The 24,357-nt window shown below is 33.3% G+C and overlaps 1 protein-coding gene across 1 annotated transcript in view; it reads left to right on the top strand.

The window, feature by feature from the left end:
• The window catches only part of LOC126882983 (pituitary homeobox homolog Ptx1), a 275,850-nt gene that overhangs the window by 157,521 nt on the left and 93,972 nt on the right, over positions 1-24,357 (top strand). The window lies entirely within an intron of this gene.

Raw genomic sequence — 24,357 nt, 5'->3', positions numbered from 1 at the left:
AATTTTGCAATCCAGCTTTCGCAAAAAAAATCATTTTTTCAAAATGTTACAGGACTGAAAATAAAGCAGATAGCAAGTTGAAATTTTTTTTGCATATAGAAGTGTACTGTACCTTTTATATGCAATTTTGCAAAATTAAAATCGATTAACACGACGGCGTCAGGAATTTTTTTAAATAAACATTAATTATTGGTGCTACGCGCAGCACAGCGGATAGTTTGCTCTGATTGGGCATTCCAATGACCTTTGATAATTATTTATACATTTTAATTTTTATTACATTTCGATATAAATAAATAAATTTGTTTATTGCAAAATAAAAACACATACTCTATCCTTTGAAATAACACTTTTATTAGCAAAAACTTTCTTTGTTCGTATATGTATTTTAACTTAGAAAATAAAAGTTTATTATTTTTAAACATATGCAATTGTTTAAACAATATTTCACAAACAATAATAAAATTAGTTTGATTTTTGTGGAATTAAAATATTAAAATAGAACAAAATATAGAGTAAGAAAATAATATATTAGATAAATATTGGAAGACATTTTGGTGGAAATCAATTTGTGTGAATCGAACACCGCTGTCCTGCGCGTAGCACCAAAAATTATTGTTTATTTAAAAAATTTCCTGACGCCGTGGTAATTAATCGATTTTAATTTTGCAAATTGCAAATAAAAGGTACAGTACACTTCTATATGCAAAAAAAAATTCAACTTGCTATCTGCTTTATTTTCAGTCCTGTAACATTTTGATAAAAAGAATTTTTTTTGCGAAAGCTGGATTGCAAAATTTATTTTGCAAAATCTATTGAACTGATCTTAATGAAATTTACAGTATTGTTTTACTATATCGTAAAGTTTTTCTGGGTTAAATATAAAGGTCCTAAGTGTAGCATAAATGGTTGAGAAACGTAAAATGCGAATACTTGTTTTTGTATGGTTTTTTCGCAATTATTGCTATTTTGCAACTAGGAAATTTAATTATGCAACTTTTATGTCAGTACAACTTTTCTCGAAAATGAATACTTTTAAAGTTATAATCAAAAAACGAAGAAAGAAATCGAATTTTTCCTTCATTTTTTGACATTTTCATTATTTAAACAATGTTCCGGACCTTTTTGAGAGGGAGGATAACTCAAATATTATTATTTGATTTATTTTCAAGCAATTTCTGCAAAAAAATTTGAGTCACCTCTTAACGTCCATCTCAAAAGAGATGCGCCCTGGACTATACAGATAAACTCCGTTATAATTGAAATAACATGAAGTACTTATAGGTATGTACAGTACAAATATCTAAATTACGTATAGTTGTATAGAGTATAGAGTATTGTTCATTTCTTGGTAAAAAATTCAGTTTAAAACTCTATAAAAAGTTCTATTTTTCTTCCAATCCGTAACTGTAGATTGTAGATGTACCGACACCGTATGATCAATCCTACCTAATCCTTCGAGTTTGTTTTCCATTCTCACTACAACATTTTTACGTTTTGTTGCCATTACGTAGCCAAAAAAAACAGGCAAACACAAACTTATCTGAAGCACGATTACAGAACGGAAGCGAACAATACGACTGTAATACTACACAATAGGGTCACAATCAGAACGATGTTATGTTATTTAAGAACAGTGGAGACTAAGACCACTGTCTAAAAAAGAATTTTTTAAATAGCCTTTTAGTCTTTTTTAAACAATGCTAAGACAGTTTGAAATAAATAAAGGAGTACAGGTGCCTGTTGTTTCCGATAATCTGAGTAAATGAACGTCGCTCTGCCGCCGTGTACCCTGAGTCATTTTTACTATCGTCTAGTTCAAATTACACAAATGCACATTATCCCTCAAATATTATATTACATAGGTACATTTTTATTTTTGTAATGTTTTTATGATGAAAATCGATCCGGGTTAGCCGGACTTCCGGGGTATCGGGGGCCGACTTATCGGGGTTCCACTGTAGTAAATTTCTTCTCTTTATTCTCCTTCTTCTTCTTGTGGTAGCACTACAACCTCGGGTTGGTCTTGGCTGACTGCACGACTCACTTCATCTCGAAAGGTCGTCGTCCATGATAATGATAGTTGGTTCAATGGGTAGCTCCATTGTTCTTAAATCTGACCATATATTGTCTCTCCATCGCATTCGTGGGAGTCCTAAGCGCCTACTTCCTGTGGGGGCTTCCTCCCAGATCAGTTTGGTAAGACGGTTATTAGGGAGTCTATGGACATGGTCAGCCCATCTTAGACGCTGAGATTTAATTTCTTCGACTACGTCGCTCGCCCTATACATCTGCTTGACCTCAGCATTTGTTCTCACTCGGTATTGGTTGGTATTAGTGTAGTGGTAAGGTCCAAAGATTCTTCTGAGGATTTTTCTCTCAAAACATCTAAGTTTTCCTTCAATTGCTTTGGTCAGAGTCCACGTCTCACACCCATACATGAGCACTGGTCTAATCACTGTTGTATATATTCTGATGCTCGTGTTAGGCTCTTAGAATTAATAGTATTGTGGAGGCTTTACATACATCTGTTTGCTGCCTGAATTCTCCCTTTAATCTCTTCCGTGATATCGTTATCTGCAGTGATTGTTGCTCCGATGTATTTAAAACTCTCCACTCTTTCAAATTTATATGGGTCTATCGTAACATTTTGCCCTATTTTATCTCCCTTTTGTCTGTTGATGCACATGTATTTGGTTTCTCTTTATTTACCCTTAAACCAGTTTTCTTTGCCTCTTGTTTGGCCAAAAAACGTACGGTATCTATTATAAGTGTGGTAAGGATATACCTATCTATTTTTTTAACAAACTCATTATGTTTAACAGTATTTGCTTCAAAAGCTTGGTTAAGAGAACTTTCAATTCTTGTTTTGCCAAACTGAATCAAATTGGGTATACATCTTATATGTAGGTAACGGAGAAATTGCATGTCTCCTTTTTAAAACTCTAAAACTATTTAAATCGTGAACCTGGTTCACCCATTTTTTCTGTAGAAACCAGAAGACATGGCCAACGATACAGTCTATTTTTCTTGCAACCACATAACCAAGGATTTTCACTGAACCAACTAAGTTTAAAATATCGAACTACTTTTTTGATTCCTTTTTTAAATTGTTTAAAATAGGTCTTTCATTTTCAATAATCTCATTTTTTTCTTCAAAATTATACAAGGAGAATTACTTTTCTTCAAGTAGTTGATCGATTACGCAGCGACACTCATCCATGGTTTTTTTAGATACTGTAGCACGCACACTTTTTATAGATACTGTAACCAAATACAAATCTGGTAACTGGGCTAGTGATTAGTGATGAGCAAAACAAGAACAAGACCAAGACCAGGCTAGTCTTGGTCTTGGTCTTGTTCTTGCAAGCTTGGTCTTGGTCTTGGTCTTGCAGCTAAAAGGCAGTCTTGGTCTTGGTATTGGTCGTGCACTAGCCGGTCTTGTTCTTGGTCTTGGTCTTGCTGCAAGAGTCTTGCTGTCTTGCTTTTTTGGTAGTAATGTACATTGGCTAAAATGTACATTGAAATAAATAAAGATGTGAAGAATGAAATTATATTTTTTGCTTTAAAATTTTAAAAGAATGTAGAATGTAGTTTCAAACGGATACCAATTTTAAAATTATAAATAATTCACCTAATTATTTCATTAAAAAGTATGTTTCAAATATAAAGGTTTATTTTCAAATTTCAATTTTAAGTTGAATTGAGACACAACCTGCTGTTTATACATTCAATAGCATATGATATAAAAAAAGAAAAAAAAAGTGAAAAAAGAGAAGAAAAAAGAAAAAGTTATTAGTTACATTTTATTTTATTTGGAGGAAACACGCGCTTTATTTAATTATACGTACTTATATACCAGGCAAAAGCAAAACTGTGTTTTTAATGTGGAAAAAATTTTAAAAGCCTTCAATTTTAATTAGATGTAAAATTCCTATTGAAATGATGTATCAAAGGTGAACACTGATTTCTTATTAAAAAAAATTATTTTCAGTTCATATGAACGTGTAACCTATAAAGTTTGTACACATACTTAGTAAACATTCTGCATATACAGGGTGGCTGTATAGTGTGACAAAGCTCGATATCTCGGAATCTGTTCATAATAGAGAATAACTGAAAATAGAAAAATTAAAGAAAATCATTTTCCGAAGAATCCAGTATCACTCAAAAAAATTTCATTATTTTTAGCTTTTAAGTTCCAATTAGAAACAAATATGGCGGAAAATCTATTATTCGCGATGAAAAACAAAGTATCTGACCTCTGGTGGAATAAAATTAAACTACTATAAGTGGTATAAACAAACCAGAAAATTGTTGATTTGAATGGAATTTGGTCAATATTAAGAAATTTTTAGTAAATTTTAGCATTATGAGTACATTAAAATATTTTAAATCAAATCGGTATTGTTCTGTTCCTTGATTGAATGCTTGTTTATACCATTTATATCGGCCATTTTCCTGCATTCGACCTGCCCTCTATATTCCGTTTCAATCGCGAATACTGGAAACTGTTGAACTGTCATAGGAATAATTTTATTTCTGTTTATACATATACGGTTTTTTTAAATGTTATTTTTGGGTACTACAGAAACGACGTCATTAGCATTATTTTCATAAAATGTGTTCTTATACGACAGTCTAATACGAAGCATTTTTTTTTAAATTCGATTGTGCTCCCCTTTTTTGACGTTCGATTGCTTTTTTTGTTATTTGAGTGGTCTGCTTACGTTAAATACCCTGTACTTACTGTTGTAAAATTATAAGACAACGCTAGAAAAGTTAGAAGAGGCATGTTAAAACCAATTCCCCTTAATCTGTTTTACTACCGATCAAAGTGTATATCAAAATTACCCTATATATAATTACATTTTTTTGTCTTACAAGTAATTTCAATTGTCCTTGAACTATGGCCGTTTGAAAACTTGCCTTCTGGACACTTTGAAGGTTGAGAAAATGCAAACCGTTTGACTTAATCAAAACGACTTAAAAATATAACCAAAATATTATATATTTTAAAAATTCGATATTGTTTAAGGTTTATTACAATGTCAGTATATACAGGGTGTCCAGAAACTTTACCGACAAACGAAGACAGGAGATTCCTCAGATAATTTTAAGACAATTTAACCCAATTCACCTAGTCCGAAAATGCTTCTAAGGGAGCTAGAGCTCTTTGAAGATGGCGTCATGAAATTAGTTTTTCTTAAATACCTCCAGAACGCTTAGATTTAGAAAAACGAAAATTGGTATGCATATTTAATTTTCAGAGATGAATCGATTACATCTATCGCAAAATTCTAGTACCGGTCATGGGCGTCCGTTTTGGGTAGAGCAACGGGTATTTTAATGCATAACTTTTTTGTTCTTAACTTTTATGCATTTTTAACACCGTATTATTAAATTGTGAGGTATTCTAGTACTAAAAGGTACTCTTGCTTTAAGTCGGTAGGACACACCGTTTTCTAGAAAAATCGATTTGAAATGTTTCATTTTTGGAATTTGAAAACAAAAATGAAAAGAACTTTTCAACAAAAACGAAGTATTTTACCAACATAAAGTAAGAGTAACTTTTAGTACTCGAATACCTCATAATTTAATAATCTAGTGTCAAAAATGCTCAAAAATTCAAGATAAAAAAGTTATGCTATAAAATAACTGTTGACCTACCCAAAACGGACGCCTATGACCAGTACTACAAATTCGCAATTAATGAAATCGATTTATCTCTGGAATATAAATAAATGTACCAGTTTTCGTCTTTCTAAACAGTCTTTTTTTGAAAAAAAATTTTTTAATTCAAAGAGCGAAAAATTTTCAAATCGATTTTTCTAGAAAACGGTGTGTCCTACAGATTTAAAACAAGAGTACCTTTTAGTACTAGAATACTCCATAATTTAATAATCCAGTGTCAGATATGCATAAAAGTTAAAGATAAAAAAGTTATGTGATAAAATAACCGTTGCCCTACCCAAAACGGACGCCTATGATCGGTACTAGAAATTTGTAATGAATGGGTTAGATTTATATCTTGAAGATAAATACGCGTACCAACTTTTGTTTTTCTAAATGGAAGCGTTCTGGAGGTATTTAAGAAAAACTAATTACAAGACGCCATCTTTAAAGAGCTCTAGCTCCCTTAGGAAGCATTTTCGGACTAAGTGAATTGGGTTAAATTAACTTAAAATTATATGAAGAATCTCCTGTCTTCGTTTGTCGGTAGAGTTTCTGGACACCCTGTATTATTAAACTAAAAAAATAAAGGTAAATAATAAAAAACCAATTTCACAAAAGAGTGTAAGAGTCTTGCAGGTTGGTCTTGGTCTTGCGTAGTCTTGCAAGGTTCGGTCTTGGTCTTGGTCTTGGTCTTGCTGCAAGACCAAGACCAAGACCAGTCTCGCTCATCACTAGTTATTTGATTGTCTCTTCCTATTTTAATAGATACTTATAGGTATAAGTACTAGAGGAGAGTATAGTAGCGGCTAAGATACTTTTATAGGTATTACTCTTGTTCACTTGGCGGATATCTACCCGCCACCTACGATAACACTATTGGGCGGCAAATTTACAAGATGTAAATCAACCACTCTACTTTTTGTTTGTGATTTTCACCCTAGATATGAACTTATCACAACTCCTACTCTTCACTTTATTACCTAGTCCTTGATGGTCTCCACCTTGTATCTCCATCGTATATCTGTACCTACTTATAGATCTGTTCCATAGTGTTTTACAACCGACTTTTCTAATAGATTTCACCTCTGCTGTTTCTAGCAATCTTTTTGTCCTCGCTGTAGCAGGTCGTGTTTCTGCTGCGTATGTCATTATTCTTCTGGTGACTGTTTTATAAATTCTGCCTTTCGTTTCTTTTCCGATATATTTATTTCTCCATACTGTTTCATTCAGGCCATCTGTGGGTCTGTTTGGCCTATTAACTTGATCTTTCACTTCTATTTCAAGCATTCCCTAGCTAGATAGTGTGATGCCTATGCCTAGACATTAAAGTCCATCACTTGTTCTATTATCTGACTCTCTAATTTACATCTTAGTGGATTTGCTATTATAACCATGCATTTTGTCTTTTTTTGACAAATTAACATGTTAAATATTCTGGCGGTTATATTAAATTGGAGTAGCGTATTATGTTGTAACGTAACTCATCTACACTTTTAGAGACTAGTATTGCGTCATCTGCAAAGCAGAATATTTTAAGATGTTTTTCTCCGATTTGGTATCCTTTTTTAGTCCTGTTTTTAGTAAGTGTTTTAACTTTTTTATTATTTCATCTATGATCCGGTTAAACAATACAACACACATACTAAGTAGGGGAGAGTTGCATAAAACCGGGAACCACTCCAAAAACAGTCTGTATGTTTTGCTATGTGAGAGTAGCAAATGTTTGCTGCAGATTGAAATATTCTCAAATGACTTAAGTTTGATATGTCAAAGTCAATTTTTAAAAATATGCTCAGATTTTTAATTTTTTTTATTTTTATGCAAATATTGCAAAATACCCGGTTTTGTCCAACCGGTATGATAAAACCGGGTAGTAACTTAATTACCATGTGAAAAGACTAATGGACAGAAAATAAAATTGGGTTGGTCTGTGCCCATTGAATTGGCAAGTACCTAGTATCTTCGAGCAGGGAACCATGGCACCCTTTTAGCATGTGTTCCACTTTATCCATTAACATCGACTTGTAGTCATAACATTTTAACATATTACATTATGTAAACCATATATGATGATGTTAACACTATTTACGCTGTGCTAGTTTCAAAATACTCGGCAGGATGCACTGAAGATGTTCTGTTTAGAACGAAAACGTTCTGCAATCGATGACATTTTATAGTTTTTAAATAAACGATTTTATACCAGAATACATCTCGAAGTTTTTACTTCTGTATTGGTTTTTTAAAATATTTAAAGTACGTGAACAAAAATCGAAAATCTATGAACATAAGTCACAAATAAAAACTTCATCTACATCATCATAGGCACTACAGGCGTCATAAGCCCATTTGGTGCAAGACACACATTTTATCCAGCCTTCCTTCACATTATAATTTAAAAATAGTTAATTGTAATACAGACACGCATCGTCATTATTATATATCTTCTTCCTCCAAACTCTCCAAAATTTTGTTTTTGGTGCAGCCCTTTTTACCACGCTTTTTCTTTTCTTTTGTCCAGTTCATTTAGTTTTAATTTCTTTACGACTGGAGATTTTTTTTTAATTTTTCATACTAGCTTTCTTACTAGCTTCTCCAATAGAAGAAGCCACATGTTGTAGTTAACTAAAAGCAAACAAACCACTGCAGAAACTGGAAGTAACAACAAGTCTGATTAAATCGGGTACCCGGTTTTGTCGATTTTCGGACTACCCGGTTTTGTCAAACTCGTAAACGAGACATTAAATGTTATTTAAAATTTTAAGTTATGAAATAATATTCAAAATTTTTGGCCAAATTAAAGGTAATATAATAGGTTACATGTATTAAACTTTGAAATGGCCATTAGTTATTCATTAGAGGAGAAAACAGCTATAAACTTACCTTAAAAATCGAGTTTCCTGCATCAGAAAACAGTTGAGGTCTTACTGCTCCGGCACAGATTACTCAAATGAGGTAGAAATGAATACACACGACTGTTGGTGGTAAAGGGACACTAATTCTAACATTGTCTAATATATAGCAGCAGACAGTTAGAAGAATTAAGGGTACCCGGTTTTATCAACCTACCCGGTTTTGTCCAACTCTCCCCTATAAATAATTATGTTAATGTTTATATTACTGAATAAAGAATTAAATAACTTTTCAAATGAGCTAGCACACAACTCCTATCCCCCATTTAAAAATAAGGGTGGGGCAAGTGGAAGGGAGGGGGTTGACAAACGACAGATGTATGTACCCTAAAATTGTGTACCCCTTCGATCAAAAATAGACCAGTTTCTTCATTTTCTTAAAATCTAATAAATGCTGCCAAATATCAAGGTGGACTGTTTTCTTTGGCCCATTCTGTATAATTTCTTCTTATTAAAATGTAAAATGTTTTTCTATTTATTTATAAGACAAATATTTGCAATAAATTAATTACTATGTAGCTTCAAAAAAATATAACCTTATCAGAGCGGCATGAAATGTAGAATAGCATCAAAGTAATAAAAAAAATATCAGTTATTATGGCATTTATCACCATATCAAAATAATTTCAAAACGTATTTCCAAACGAGCAGACAAACTTTCATATCGATATAATCAAAAATTTGTTCAACTCTAAACTGTTCCACTATATGTTTTGACAGGTAGGTATGTCGGCTGTCATTAAACATTTGATGGATGGAGGCGGTATTTTATGAAAGAGTTGTTATCATCTAAGATATACTTTTGCTTATCTGTTAATGGTGGCTTATAGATTATAAATATTTCCTATTTTGTAACCCAATGAATTCTGAATTTTTGGATGTAAGTCGAATAGCGTGGGGCGGGGTTTTGATAATAGCTGATTTCTATTTGGCTAAAAACGATATTTTATCGGATTAGATAACCATAGATTCTTTCGGATTCAAGTATGGTTTTGCATAATGGACTTTAATATCATATTGCCATTTTAATCGTTTTTGAGATATTTTGTTTATCACACTAACGTGATCAAGATTTAAGAAAAAATATTTTGAAAATTTCATTTTTTATGTCAATAATGAATGTGTTTTTACTAGTCTGTTCTTTAACGGAAAAATATTGCAAAACCTCTAAATTTTAAAGAACCGCTTGGATGGACATGAAATTTGGCATACACATAGCTAACAAGTCAAGGAAAAAAAGTGATATTGTGCCGATATGTGCTTTTGCCCTGGGGGTGGTTTTTACCCCCTCTTGAAGGTGAAAAAATATTCGTCCAGAGAAAGTCAGGAAATGGATAAACTGGCTAATTTTAAGTAACTTTTGTTCTATAGAGTTTTTTCAAGTCAATACTTTTCGAGTTATTTGGCAGTGAATATGTTCATTTTTTCAACAAAATAACCACGCTTTTAGACGGTTTTTCGCAAATAACTCAAATAGTAAGTATTTTGTCGAAAAAACATTCGTAGCAAAAATATAGCCTGTAAAAAATTTAAAAAAATGGTGTATATATCACGTCTCTACACCTAGCAGAAGCAGAGTTATTGCTAATGAAAAATAGGTTCATATTCGTCAAATTCCAAATGGAATACTTTAACGTGAAATAACCAAAAATGAAGCACATTTCGGGGAAAACTCATTACAACTTATATAGAGTGTTTAAAAAAAGATTTTTGTTTTATAAAAAAATTTCTAGCATCAAAATTAAACAAGTTACGCTCAAAATAAAATTAGTCCCTTTTGTTTTTGGTAAAAAAATCGAGAAAATCACCTCCTAATTAGTATCTTAAATGAACTTAATCGTTACGACTTCACAAGTTTCTTGACTCGTGTATATATTGTTTATATGATCTGTAAGTTTTATCGGTCCTTATTATTGAAAGTCCTTATTATTGAAAGGGCTGTAGTTAAAAGGGGTTGAACGAGTCACTGATCACGAATGTATGCAAATTTAGAAACACCAAATCTTAATCAATTTTTGTCTAACAGAAAAACAAAAAAATACATTATAATCAGAAAAGAAAATCTGCCTTTTTTTGTTTTTCGAGATTTTTGGTATCTCTAACAATTTTTAAGTTATTTTGAAAAAAAGCATATTTTTCAAAATTTAAATTTTTAAAAATTTTACTTTGAAACCAAATTTTTTCAAAAATAAGCACTTTGAACCGATGAAACTTACAGATCATATAAATACAACATAAGTAAAATAATTTGTGGAGCGGTAACGATTAATTTCATTTAAGTTGCTAATTAGAGGGTGGTCTTCCCGATTTTTTTTGCAAGAACAAAAGGGACCAACTTTATTTTGAGCGTAACTTGCTTAAATTTAATGCTATAAACTTTTTGTAAAAACAGAAATAAAGCTTTTTTTAAACACTTTAAAAAAGTTAAAATGGGTTTTCCCCAAAAAGTGCTTAATTTTTTGTATATTTCACGTCGAAGTATTCTATTTGAAATTTGGTGAATATGAATCTATTTTTCATTGCCTATAACTCTGGTTCTACGAGATCCAGAGACCTAAGGCGTACACCATTTTTTTTTACTTTTTTATAGGCTATATTTTTGCTAAGAGCGTTTTTTTCGACAAAATACTTACTTTTTGAGTTATTTGCGAAAAACCGTCTAAAAATGTGGTTATTTTGTTGAAAAATGAACATATTCACTCGCAAATAACTCGAAAAGTGTTGACTTGGCGAAAAAGCTCTATAGAACAAAAGTTACTTAAAATTAGTCGGTTTACCCATTTCCGGACTTATTTTGGACATATATTTTTTCACCCCCAAGAGGGGGTGAAAGTCACCCCCAGGGCAAAAGCACACATCGGCACAATATCACTTTTTTCTTTGACATGTAAGCTATATGTATGCCAAATTTCATGTCAATCCAAGCGGTTCTTTAGAATTTAGAGCAAAAACCGTGAAAGAATGGATTATACAGCTGTGGTCACTAAATAATTTACACCTTCATTTTTACATTGTACCTACTGTTGGTAGGGGAGCAAAGTATGCTAAATTTGCAGTCACTCGAGCGTTATGGGGACCTATTGGTTTGTGATTATTAGGTCCTAAAACCAAAAAAAGTTAAATAAAATTTTCTATTTTAGTGGAGACTTTCCATTTTTTAATTTAATTTTCCATTTCTAACAATCGTTTTTCCGATTATAGCGCCATCTATCCATAATTCGAAAAAATGTCTCGAATAAAAGTTGTGTATTTTTACGTAAAGAATCCAAATCTGCAATAAAAATTTGGGGGTCCCATTTAAGATTTTAAAGTAACCCCCCACCCCACCTCCGTGGAGGATCGTGTTTGGTACCATTCGATAAATTTTTCAAAAACATTTTGAAAGTGTATTTTGCAGTTTTTCGATCTGATGTTCATTTTGCGAAATACCGCGGGGTTTGTATTTAAAATTTTAAATTTACCCCCACCCCTTTCCGTGGGGGGTCATGTTTTGTTGCATTCGATAGATTTTTGAACAATATGGAAGACGTATTTTTTAGTTTTTCGATCTGACGTTTATTTCGCGAAATATTCGTTTTTTTTTTGTGAAACTTTTTGACTCACCCATTTCCGTACGCCCCGCTCAAATCATCAGATTTTTAAAATATACACTCTCTTGAATGTAACCGGATGTCCCAATAAGAATGGCTCTCGGCCATATCTCAGGAACCGTTTATAGTACAACTTTGAGAAAAAAATACTTATAACAAAAGTTGTCTCGGGAAAAGCCTGGAAATTACTTTCATAATTGTAGGTTCACCGCTGTAGGGCATAGTTGAATATCAAAAATTAAAAATTCAAAATTTTACAAAATTTGCTTAAGTGATACAGTAGCGATCAACAGGTAGCCAAAACGCGTTCCAAGATTGCGGCTGTAATTTTGAATATTTTTTCGAGATATTTGGCACATGTATTCGTAATATAATAAAGAATAGCGGTACAGAGCCAAATTTGAAAAATATATTAATATGTGGAAATTATTCTGTAATTAAAAACAATATTAAAAAAACGAGCCTGTACCGCCATTAAGAAGAACAAAAAAATACACTTTCTTCAAATAAAGTTTTTTATCCGATGCCTAGATTTTGTGTCATTTTGGAACTACTAATGAAATAAAAAATTTTAGTAGTTCCAAAATTACACAAAATCTAGGCATCGGATAAAAAAAGTTTATTTAAAGAAAGTGTATTTTTTTGTTCTTCTTAATGGCGGTACAGGCTCGTTTTTTTAATATTGTATTTATTTACAGAGTAATTTCCACATATTAATATATTTTTCAAATTGGGCTCTGTACCGCCATTCTTTATTATATTACGAATAAGTGTGCCAAATATCTCGAAAAAATATTCAAAATTCCAGCCGCAATCTTGGAACGCGTTTTGGCTACCTGTTGATCGCTACTGTTTCCTCTTAAAGAAAGGGCACTGAAAATCCGATTATCGCATTCTTCATAAAATTTTGCGCATATTTGATTTCACAAGTTTAAGTCTATATTTGCAAATAAGAGGTGGGGGTGAGTGGGGAACTTGTTATGAAAAAGTAGCTGTAAGTCCGTTTCTGCTAAATCAAATTTTGCAAACTTGGTCTTGTTGAAATTAGCTCTTTTTCGTCAATGTATCGAAACAGCCTATTAAGTAATATGCCAGCTAGGAGGCGTTATTTAATTATTTTGAGAAATCTAGCTTTCTTTGGAAAATAATAAATGCAAGTATGCATTTTTAATCCTGTATTACAAAATTAGATCAAATTAGCAACAGAATAGCGAAAACCGCATGTCGATACCTTTTTTCTATCTCGAGATATCTTAAGAAACGTGTAAATTTTAAACATAACTGTTACTGTCACCGGTAAACGAAGTTAAGGAAAGGTAGTGTGCTGTGGAAAAAACAAAAAAACATTTTTTAGATGTCAACGTGTAAAAATAAATAATTTTAAAACAACAATAGGATAAACAACACTATAAAATATAACAGAGAAATAAAAACAACTACTTAGTGACGACTTAAATGTTCAAATTAATGCCTATAATTTTCGATACAAGTATTTACTATTTAAGAGTATATTGAACAACAGTCTCAATTTCTGCTCTCGCAATGCTTTGCATGACGTTTCCTACCCTCTGGATCATGTTTTCTCGAGTAGTGTGCCTAGCGGCAAAAACAAGGTCTTTAATCCTTCCCCATAAATAAAAGTCTAAAACAGTTAAATCTGATGATCTGGCTAAGCAAAAAATAGGCTTCCACGTCCTATCCATCTATCAGCGAATGACTCATCTAAAAAATCTCTTACTACTCTGGAAAAATGCGCGGGACAACCATCGTGCTGAAACAACATGGACCTACGAACTGCTAGCGGTACATCTTCCAGAAGAAGAGACAATTCATTCCTTAAAAGAATTAGATAGCGTTCACCAATAATAGCATTATTGAAAAGAAAGGGTCCAATTATCTGACTATCACCAAATTTAACTGTTTGGTGTGGGGATGGTTTGGTATTTCACTTTTATTTAGGTTTGGGGACGGATTAAAGACCTTGCTTTTACAGCTAGGCCTACTCAAGAAAAAATGATCCAGATAATACGAAACCCCATTCAAACCATTTCGAAAGCAGAAATTAAGACTGCTGTTCAATCTACTCTTGAAAGAGTAAATGCTTGAATCAAAAATGATGGGCAATAGTTTGAACATTTAAGTAGTCACTAAGTAGTTGTTTATTTCTTTGTTATATTTTATAGTGTTTGTCTTATTGTTGTTTTAATTAATACACGTTTCTAATTTACATTTACAGACATCTAAAAAATGTTTCTTTGTTTTTTCCACCTTTTCTTAACTTCGTTTACCGGTGACAATAACAATTAGGTTTAAAATTAACACGTTTCTTAAGATATCTCGAGACAGAAAAAAGGTATGGACATGCGGTTTTCGCTATTCTGTTGATAATATGATTTAATTTTGTAATACAGGATTAAAAATGCATACTTGTATTTAATATTTTCCAAAGAAAACTAGATTTCTGAAAATAATTAAATAACAGCTCCTAGCTGGCACATTATTTAATAGGCTGTTTCTAAATTATAACTCTTACATTGATGAAAAAGAGCTGTTTTCAACAAGACCAAGTTTGCAAAATTCGATTTAGCAGAACCGGACTTACAGCCATTATTTCATAACAAGGTTCCCACTCACCCCCACCTCTTATTTGCAAAGGTAGACTTAAACTTGTGAAATCAAATATGCGCAGAATTTTATGAAAAACACGATGATCGGATTTCCAGTGCCCTTTCATTAGGCAAATTTTGTAAAATTTTGATTTTTTAATTTTTTATATTCAATTACGCCCTCTAACGGTGAACTGACAATTATGAAAACAATTTCCAGGCTTCTCTCGAGGCAACTGTTGTCATAAATATTTTTTTCTCAAAGCTGTACTATTAACGGTTTCTTAGATATGGCCGAGAGCCATTCTTATTGGGACACCCGGTACACATTTGGAATAGCACTTGCATGCTGAATAGGACATCTCTTGTTACTAGACCTTTCATAAAATCAAATTGTTTGACCTCAACCAAGCTTTGAGTATTTTTTCAATATCTTTTTGAAAATGTTCATTCTTTTCTGAGGTTGTAATGGAAGATTTTAATGATCTCAGACTGAACTTCATCTAGACCACAAGCTTTTCCATCTTCAAAGGTTATTATTATTGCTTCCACTTCTTCTAATAGAGTATCCGGGCCTGATATGTTGTTCATCATTTGTTGTTCTGTGCTGAGCAATTCTTTTATGTAATTTTTTCATATTAATTTGATCTGTTCAATATCTACAATTATTATTTCTCCTTTGTCATTTTTTATTTTTTCTATTGGATTCTTCTTGAATTTTCCTCTTATTTTCTTAACTTCCTTATGAAACTAAAACCAAACTATAAAATAATCTGAGTAAGAAAAAATTGTTAGCAAAGACACAATTAAGTACACCTGGTTCCAAAAAAAACTGATACGACTCTTGAAGCGTATTTTGTAGAAAATTGAGCAGTGTATTTTGAAGGATAAATACTTAATATTTACATACTGTCAATGTCACTGCCAAATCTTAAAATTTGTCAGATATATTATTCTGTTCCACGGTTATTAGACTTTATTATTAATCTTTATTATTAATAATTTCTTCGCAACTGAGGGTATCTTATCAACTGTATTGTTTTTAAACAATAGATGATAAAATAAAAATATTGACAGTTCAAAAATGTGAACATATTGCATTGTGTGTGGCCTAAGTTTGGGCTGAAAACTGAAATGTATTACATTTTTACAAAATTTTGGAATATGTTTAATTACGTAGACCAATTTTAATAGTTGTTTTCAATACAGATTTCAATCCTCTACAAATAGTTTCTAATGTCATTTGATGTCAAATAATTAGGGAAGCTGGAATTCAACAGTTTAGAATTTTACATTGAGTTAATGCAAAATTGTGACGCATGTCAAAATTCTCAATGTATTTTAATTGTATTCATTTTTTTTTCGAATCCTGAGAAAACTAATAAATATTTTTGAAACATTTAAACTCAAAATGAAAGACATTATTATCGAGGGCTGAAAGTCCCTGAAAACTTCTATAATATTTATTTTAATAAGTTACAGGGCTGAATTGAATATTAATTTGTTTTGTTGTATAATCCACGTTTACAATAATTATGTGATCTATTTGATGTAAAAACTATCATTTATATGTTCTTTATAAAATATAGGAATTCAAAATAATATAAACATTTAGACCTTAATAATTAGTACAATTTATGAATTAACATAATATGTAATAGTCCTGTCGCCAGGGGGGGTACAACGGCCTCGTTAATTCAGATGGACTTACCCAAGTTTTTTTTATGTATTTTGACCCGTAGAACACGAATTTTTTGGGTAACAGTTGATCCGGATGTCGATAAGATTGTTATAGACCAAGAACTTGAGGAATCAAATAACAGCGATTTTTGGCAAAACAAAACAATATTTTGTATTTTTTGGGTCATTTTAAGCAAAAAATATTTCTACAAGTTTTTTAGTAGGATGCACAGTTTTCGAGATAAACGCGGTTGAACTTTCAAAAAATCGAAAAACTGCAATTTTTAAACCCGAATAACTTTTGATTAAAAAATAAAATAGCAATTCTGCTTAGCGCCTTTGAAAGTTCAAGTCAAATTATGTCGGTTTTGATTATTTGCATTGCTAAAAATTTATTGTGTTATTGTTAAACAAAGCTACAAACAACTAGTGCGTGAGTGATGTTTCTATGATTTCTCATTTAAAATCGAACGAGTAGGTAGAATAGGTACTAGTGCAATCAAGACTATTTCTACGTTACATGCGTTAAAACACATGTAAAAGCACGGGAAACCCTACGTGTTTATAGCTTTGTTAAACAATAAAAAAATAAATTTTTACCAATGGAAATAATCAAAACCGATATAATTTGACTTAAACTTTTAAATGCGGTAAGCAGACTTGCTATTTTATTTTTTAATCAAAAGTTATTCGGGTTCAAAAATTGCAATTTTTCGATTTTTTTAAAGTTCAACCGCGTTTATCTCGAAAACTGTGCATCCTACGAAAAAACTTGTAGAAATATTTTTTACTTAAAATGGCCCAAAAAATACAAAATAGTGTTTTGTTTTGCCAAAAATCGCTGTTATTTGATTCCTCAAGTTCTTGGTCTATAACAATCTTATCGACATCCGGATCAACTGTTACCCAAAAAATTCGTGTTCTACGGGTCAAAATACATAAAAAAAACTTGAGTAAGTCCATCTGAATTAACGAGGCCGTTGTACCCCCCCTGGCGACAGGACTATAATCAGTTGTTTGTTATTTGTTGTTTGTTTATTTTATTATTTGTCTGTCATAATAAATATAATGTCAGATCAATCAAATACACTGCTCAACATGATCGAATCTTAATAAGAGTCGTATCAGTTTTTTTAGGAACCGGCTGTACATAGTAAGCTCGAGGGTCTAAATTATTCTATTCTAAATGTCTTATTCCGTGATTTATCATTAGTGTAGGTATATAAATGCTATATAAATTTCAAAAGGCATTACTAACAAAGGATAATATATAACTTTACTTTCTTGAAACTCCAACGACTAAAGCCTACTACGTGTGTACGTCTTGAGTCTTGAGACAGAAATGTAACTAACATTTAAAAAGTTACACAGATGCTATAAAGTTAATCCCGCAATAAGTTGAGTAAGAAGCGGGCTATTTTGGTTCTGCTTTTAAATAATTACTCTGACATGGAGGGATTACTCGACCAACTTTCCTAAAATTTAAATTAATTGGGAAATGAAAGTGCGAGTTTGGTGTCTCTCGTGTTTTGTCTTTGAGCAAACTTTGATATGGGGGCTACTAATTGGTTTTAGTCAAAGTGAAAGTTTGGAAAGTTTAACGAGGGACTACCTACGCTTAAACTAAAGGACTGTCAAAATTTTAAATAGTTTTGATATATTTATTTATTCTAGTTTTAGAAATGTGTTATGGTAGGGGAGCCAAGCGGGGATTTTTGCAGTAACTTGAGCCCGTCAGATTATCATATGGGGAGAACCCTGGTACCCTGTAGATGTTCCTCTAACATATATTGGTTCTAAACACAGGGGAGTTCGTTAATATGTGTTCGTGTATATTTCAAAAATCTGACGATTTGGGCGGGGCGTAAGGAAATGGGTGAGTCACAAAGTTTCACAAGAAAAAAGCGAATATTTCGCGAAATGAACGATAGATCTAAAAACTAAAAAATACATGCTCAATATTTGTCAAAAATCTATCGAATGATACCAAACACGACTGCCCACGGAGAGGGGTGGGGGTAAATTTTAAATACGAATCCCGCGATATTTCGCGAAATGAACATCAGATCGAAAAACTAAAAAACACACTTATTCAATATGCTTGAAAAATCTATCGAATGACACCAAATACGACCCCCCACGGATGTGGGGTGAAGGGTTACTTTAAAATTTTAAATAAGAGCACCCATTTTTTATTGCAGATTCGGATTCCTTACGTAAAAATAAGTAACTTTTATTTGAAACATTTTTTCGAATTATGGATAGATGTCGCTATAATCGAAAAAAACGATTATTGGAAATGGAAAATTAAATTAAAAATGGAAAGTCCCCACTAAAATGGAAAACTCTACTTAACTTTTTTTGGTTTTAGAACCTACTCTTCACAACCCAATAGGTCCCCAAAGTGCCTGAGTGACTGCACATTTAGCATACTTTCCTCCCCTACTATTAGATTACTATACAGTGATAAGTACGCTAAGAACCGGCAAAATAACGCAAATATGGAGAAGATAATACGTTGTGAAATAAAAAGAGATGAAACTAGAAGAGGTGGGAAATTATCGATAGAAACCTATAAAGGACCCCGCACAAACCTTATGGAAAATAGGTCCCAGTGGATTTCGTTCATACTTTGGGAAAATACTCTTTGAAGCATCCTGATAAAAAGTTCTCATGGGCACAACCCAATCGTATGAAGGATTTTCAAGATATAGAGGTCCAAACTCGGAAAATTGTAAGATTTACGGGTTATTCCAATTCCGTGAGTTACTGATTATTTGGCAACATGTAGAAGTTTGGATCAAGAAAAAGTACTAGTAGTCTAGGATTTTTTCCTGGCTATCCAATGGTGACCTTTACTTTGACCTTGACCTTCAACGGACGTCATCTTCTAGAGTTTCGAGGGTTTTAGGCATTAAATTAATATAAACAGATTACTCATGGGTTTTTGGGATCGCAAAACACGAATATGCCATCAGAATTGCCTTCCGGATGACGTGGTGGCCAGGGTCACTGCAAGGGACGTCATATTCTAGAGTTTCGATGGTTTTCGGCATTTAATTGATGCAAATGAATTACTGGAGGGTTTTTTGAGGTCGCTAAGCACGAATATGCCACCAGAACCGACTCCCGGAGCACCTGGTTTCCAAGGTCAATGAAAGGGGCTCCTGGAGTTTCGAGAGTCTTTGGTACTACATTGATGCAAGCGGATTAATTATAGGTTTTTGGGGTTGCTGAACACGAATACGTGATCACATTGTGCCGTAGGCACAATGTGATTCGTGGGTCGGATCTGATAGGATCTGATCGGATCTGATAGGATCTGATAGTATGCATGTTTAGCAACCCCAAAAACCTAAGAGTAATCCATTTGATTCCTCTGAAACTCCAGAAGATAACCTGTCTTAGGCACCAGATACTCCTGTGTCTGTGCTGATCACGTATTCGTGTTCAGCAACCTCAAAAACCTATAACTAATCCGTTTGCATTAATGTAGTACCAAAGATCCTCGAAACTCCAGGAGCCCCTTTCATTGACCTTGGAAATCAGGTGCTCCGGGAGTCGGTTCTGGTAGCATATTCGTGTACAGCGACCTCAAAAAACCCTCCAGTAATTCATTTGCATCAATTAAATGCCGAAAACCATCGAAACTCTAGCAGATGACGTCCTTTGCAGAGGCCCTGGCCACCACGTCATCCGGAGGGCAATTCTGATGGCATATTCGTGTTTAGCGATCCCAAAAACCCATGAGTAATCTGTTTATATCAATTGAATGCCGAGAACCCTCGAAACTCTAGAAGATGACGTCCGTTGAAGGTCAAGGTCAAAGTAAAGATCGCCATTGGATAGCCAGGAAAAAATCATAGACTACTAGTACTTTTCCTTGCTCTAAACTTCTACATGTTGCCAAATAACCAGTAACTCACGGAATTGGAATACCCCGTAAATCTTATAATTTTTCGAGTTTGGGCCTCTATATCTTGAAAATCCTTCATACGATTGAGTTGTGCCCATGAGAACTTTTTATCAGGTTGCTTCAAAGAGTATTTTCCCAAAGTATGAACGAAATCCACTGGGACCTATTTTCCATAAGGTTTGTGCGGGGTCCTTTATATGACACTACATTACCACTCTCGATGGTTTCCCAAAACGTTAGCTTAAGAGCTAGTTGACTTCAGTCATAATTATACGTATGACGTTAACATGAGATTAAACTTTTATGGATTTGACTTTGGTATTGACTAAACTATACCATTGATATTGTCTTTTTTTAGTTTCGCATAAAGTAACAACTGATTTAAGACAATAAAACAAATGTAAATCAAAAACAGATTAGTTAGTAGGTAGTATTTTTTTAATTAAATTAAATTATTTATTAATTATAATTTCTACTATGATTTGAGACATCTCATCCACTCTAGTTACTTAAAGATTTATCGAAGGCTGGTGATTTAATGGTACCTACTTAATGAGTGTGAGAAGTGGTTTTGCACGGTGAACAGAAACTTTTTGTTGAAAAAACAATTAGTGAAAATCATGGTTTTAACGCTAGAAGAAAATGTGCAAATTGTTGTCTGGCATGTGAATGGATTATCAGACATGATTAGACAACAATGTGTTTAAAATAAATATTTAAATATGTATTAATAATATCTTCTTCTTCTTCTTCCATCTTGTATGTAGGTTTTAAAGTCTGTTTCCTCTTCAATATTAGCCTCCTAATTTGTTTAAATTATCGCACCATCTCTTTCTTGGCCTGCCAATACTTCTGCGTCCATTTGGTGACTTACGTACTATCCTATCCTCTATCATTCTACTAATGTGTTCGTTCCACTCCTGTTTCCGTTTTGTCACCCATCCATTTTATATCTTCTACATTGCATGCTCTTCTTATGTTTTCGCTTCTCTCCCTATCCGACAGACTTTGCCCAACGGCGGATCCAGCAACCTTGCAAGGAGGAGGCAATGAAATAAAAATTTTCTCGTCACTCGCATACGCAGGATTCTCTTTCGGTATGGGCTGTTACTTTATTTTCCTTCATGTACCTACCATGTCCTTTCAGAACGTTGGTTACTATCATAGCTATCTTAATTTTATTCACTGCCACCCTAAATCAACCACGAAGTGCTTTTTCGTCCTGGACTGCGTTTGCCTTTTGCCTTCTCTTTTCTCTTGCATAATATTTTGCAGCAACCTATATTTGAAACTTCTCATTACATGTCCAAAAGATACTCCACTTTTCTCTTCTTGATGCCTTCTATAATCTCAGTAGTCTTGCTGAGACGTTCTAGTATTGTGAAGTTATGAATCTTCTTCACCCAAGATACTTTTTCTTCTATAGAACCACATTTCAAAAGCCTCAAGGCGATTTAGGTAAGTAGATCGATTTTATTCACAGTCTAAGACTCGACACCATACAGTAAGACCGAGAACACGTACTTTGGAGAAATAATTCTGTTTTATGTTACATTCCGTTATTCAGTTGTCAACAGGACACAAAACTCTCTATTTATTTTCAATCGTAATTATCTCTTTCTTAAAAAAACGCGACACCAGGCGAAGTCTCAAGGAGGGGGCAATTGACCCCATTGACCCCCCTTGGATCCGCGCCTGACTTTGCCCTGATATTCGTCGAAGTATTGTCATCTCTGTCGTTTCTAGTAGTCGTCTCGTTTTAGATGTGTCAGGTCTTGTCTTCGCCGTGTATGTCAATATAGGTCTAATTGCTGCTTTATATATTCTTGCTTTTGTGTCTTGTCTTAGGTGTGTGTTCTTCCAGATTGTGTCATTAAGAGATCTCGCTACTTTACTTGCTTTTAAGCTTTGTTGTCGTACTTCTTCTTCAATATCTCCGTAACTAGTTATATCTATTCCTACATATCTAAACCTTACTTCCTGCTTTATTATTTTTCCATCAATTTCGATTTTACATCGTAGTGGGTATTTAGATGTTGGCATACATTTGGGTTTTTCTGCTGATATTATCATATTATATTTCTTGGCTGTTGTATTGTAGATGTGTGTTAATCTTTGGAGATCGTCTTCTGTCTCGGCGATTAATGCGGCGTCGTCTGCATAACATAATATTTGGATTTCTTCGTTTCCCATTCTGTAACCATGACCTTTACGTACTGCTCCATGTCACCTTGTCTGACTCCGCTTCGTACTGGTATGAACTGTGTTAGTTTTCCATTTATCTTTACCTGTATTCGATGATTATGGAAGTAGAAGTTTACGATGGTTTGTATAATATTGATTGATATGTTTCTTCTATATAGTAGAGGTAAGTCGACTTGGATGCGATCGGAAGCCTTTGTCAGGTCTATAAAACGTAGATATGCTGGTTTATTGTACTCGATGACCTTTTCTGTGATTTGTCTTTACGGCGTCTAAGCAGGATCTTCCGGATCTGAATCCTTGTTGTTCATCTGATAAAGTTGTTAGTTTATTGATTTTGTTGGTTAGGACTTTTGTGGTTAGCTTAAGTGCAGTGTTCAGCAGATTTATACCTCTATAATTATTGTTGGGATCTTCTTTGTCTCCTTTCTTGAACATTGGGATCATTATGCTGTTTCTCCATCTTGCAGTGCAATATTAGTTTTTGTAAAAGTTTTATCATCTCTAGGGTTATACTTTCTCGTACGTGTTTTAGAAGCTCGTTGGTTATTGCGTTTGGTCCTGGTGACTTTCTATTTTTGAGTGAATTTATGGCTATCTCTACTTCCTGAAAACTGAATTATGTTTCGTGTCTTAATTCAGGTACGTTATTGTGTTGATTATTATTTTCCTTTCCTTTAAACAGTTCCGTCAAATATCTTTCCCATTCGTTTGCTGGTATGTTATAGTATTCCTTCAATTCTGTCATTTCTTACCGTTGGTTTCTTATAAATCTCCATGTTTGTATTTGTGTACCCTAATAGTCGCTTTCCATCCTTTTTGCAAACTGTTTCCAGTGTTCATTTTTTGTTCTTCTTACCAACGCCTTTGATTCATTTCGTATTCTTCTATAGATGTCTCTGGATTCTGGAGTATTTGATGTTTTATACTTCATGTAGGCCTTTCGTTTCCCTTTACATTTCTATTTTATTTCTTTTCTGAACCATGTTATTTCTTTTGTTCGGTATGACTTTGCGCTTTCCTAGAGCTTCTGTTGCTCGAGGAAAACAATATATTTAAAATAATAAATATTTAATAATACAATATTTAAAAAAAAATAAAAATCGACCTGTGTCAGAGTTTTCCTCCTAAGTGGCAAATATATTCGAAAAAATGAATTTATCATAATTTTGAACTTCTCTATTGTATATATAATATTGTTTTCACCCAATTTTGAAAAAATGTGAAAACTTTGTATTATCCACGTCCGTCTGTCCGTCTGTCTGTAATCACAACTCCTCCGTCAATATATCAGCTAGAATGACAAATGAGGTGTCAACTGAAAGCTGATAATCCAAGGATGATACTAAAGGTGAGATATTTGACCTTGGCGGTCTGTCCGTCGGTCTGTCCGACCGCGAATATAACTCCTCCATCATTATACCAGGTAGAATGACAAATGAGGTGTCAACTGAAAGCTGATAATCCAAGGATGGTACTAAAGGTGAGATATTTGACCTTGGCGGTCTGTCCGTCGGTCTGTCCGACCGCGAATATACCTCCTCCGTCATTATACCAGGTAGAATGACAAATGAGGTGTCAAATGAAAGCTTATAATCCAAGGATGGTACTAAAGGTGAGATATTTGACCTAGGCTGTCTTTCCGTCGGTCCGTACGACCGCGAATATAACTTCTCCGTCATTATACCAGGTAGAATGACAAATGAGGTGTCAAATGAAAGCTGATAATCCAAGGATGGTACTAAAGGTGAGATATTTGACCTAGGCTGTCTTTCCGT

The sequence above is a fragment of the Diabrotica virgifera genome, chromosome 4, assembly GCF_917563875.1.
Source record: "Diabrotica virgifera virgifera chromosome 4, PGI_DIABVI_V3a".
NCBI lineage: Eukaryota > Metazoa > Arthropoda > Insecta > Coleoptera > Chrysomelidae > Diabrotica > Diabrotica virgifera.
Note: the sequence above shows the minus strand (reverse complement) of the source record. Positions and strands in the feature narration are given on the sequence as shown.